The sequence below is a fragment of the Ascaphus truei genome, chromosome 3, assembly GCF_040206685.1.
Source record: "Ascaphus truei isolate aAscTru1 chromosome 3, aAscTru1.hap1, whole genome shotgun sequence".
NCBI classification, from domain to species: Eukaryota; Metazoa; Chordata; class Amphibia; order Anura; family Ascaphidae; genus Ascaphus; species Ascaphus truei.
The window spans coordinates 353,656,200-353,658,301 of NC_134485.1; positions in this window are offsets into that span (position 1 = coordinate 353,656,200).

Below are 2,102 nucleotides of genomic sequence, written 5' to 3' on the forward strand. Positions count from 1 at the left end.
GGAGGGGGCAGCGGCACCTGGCGGCTGGGAGAAGCAGCACAGAGAGAGCGAACAGACAGCAAGGCCTGGGGAGGCGACAGCGGCACCTGGCGGCTGGGAGTAGCAGCACAGAGACACGACTGCAGCTGCAGTGCCACTTAGCACCAACGTGCACAAGTGACAATGACACGTTAACAACAGCGATTCCAAGTGTGTTAGTATTGGAGGGGTCAGGGGTACAACGCCTTTCAGGTGCAATTTATTTGAAACTTTTTTTTTTTTTTTCAGAAAAAGCTGCTTACATCTTTTTTTTTCCAAAGCAGACCTGCTTTTGTTTTGATAATTTTGTTGCCAGAGCTTTGCAATAAATGGCAGACCTGTCTGGCAGCGATTACACGGTGCGGAGAGGTCCCACGGAGCTAAAGCACAGGACTTCTGAGACCCCCAGTTACCGGTAGCATGAATTCTTCATCATTTCTTTCTCGAGACCCGAAATGTGGCTGCCAAAGTCGCGATGTCACCAGGACCCTCCAAAGGAAGAAACTACCAGGCCCCCCTCCCGCAAAAAAGAAAGCATCAGCACAGATCACTCCTTTAATACACAGGCCGCACCTGCATCCCTTGTACATCCGAAAGGGCCACATGTATTTATGTATGTATATGGGGGGCAAGGATAATTGATGCAAATATAGAGCCTCTCATCATCAATTGACGACCCTGCCTTCACGTGGCGCCCCTCGTTTCTAACAAAATGGGCTCTGTCGACCCTTATGCCTAGCGTCCCCTTGGGTATATCCAGCTAAACAACTCCCATGGATGTTTTTAAAGTTAAGTTTTCCGTGGAAGACGCCTATACCCATCCGTGGGTGAAGAGGCGGAAACTGAAACAGTATGTATATCTTTATATAGCACCCACAATGTACTCAGTGCTTTACAAAAGAGACACTGCAGTACAGGAATTATAATACAATAAGTGCAATAAACAAAATCGAGCAATAGGAAAGGAAATCCTTGCCCCGGGGAGCAACAGGATGGATGGTAAAACCAATTACAGCAGTGGAAAAAGGGGGGGTCAGGTTTAGAGGGAAATATGAGGAGCTCAGTTTTAGACATATTAGGTTTAAATGGCGGAGCACCATCTACCTATCTATCGGTACGTTCTTCCTACCAACCAATTAGATTGTAAGTTCTTCGGGGCAGGGACTTCTTTTCCTAAATGTTACTTTTATGTCTGATGCACTTCTTCCCATGATCTGTTATTTGTATTATTTGCTATTTATATGATTGTCACGTATTACTACTGTTACAGCGCTATGAGCACCAGGAGGCAATCAGAGATTTGGGACTGGATTGCAGGTGTGAGGGTACGGGTGGACAGATATATCTGCGCAGGGCTTTTTTTGTAAACAAAAGATGAGTTAGTGTTACATCTTTGCCACAGACAGCCTTCCCGGGCTCAGGATTAGAGTTTCCACCCCATCTAATGCAGACATCTGGAAGATGAAAGGTCTGTATGGGACCTGAAACGTTGCATTCTTCACTGCTCTTTAAATAAATGGAAAGTACTGCATTAAGAAATTGGTCAGTTGGGGCGTGTCCAGGATGTCGGCAAGGCAGGTCGTGTGAGAGAGGAGCTCCTCAGACCCTCGTAAATAAACCCTCCAAATAACGCTTCCCCCCCAATTTTTACACCCCAAAGTGTTGCCCCAGCTGGACTAAAGAGGGAGCAATGTCGAACAAACAGAAAACACAAACGTCCCAAGGGGTAACGAAGTTTTTCTCCCCCTCGCAAAAGAGCATGGACGCGACATCTAAAATCCAAGATGGCGCTGGCACAGCAAGCGCACGCGGCTCAAAGCAGCAGGCCCCAGATCGGGACCCAGGAGAGGAAATGCAGAACCCTGAAGCGAGCCTGACACGGGAGTACATGCAAGACCTAATGACTTCCATGCTCAACAAATTACACTTGTCAATCCAAGATGACCTAAAGGCAGTCATAACCGAGCTCAGGCAAGACATAACAGGGCTAACGGAATGCACCTCGGCACTGGAAACAAAAATGGAGGAGTCCCTGCAGGCACAGACGGCAGCGGAGGATGAAATCTACAGACTAGGTATGGAGG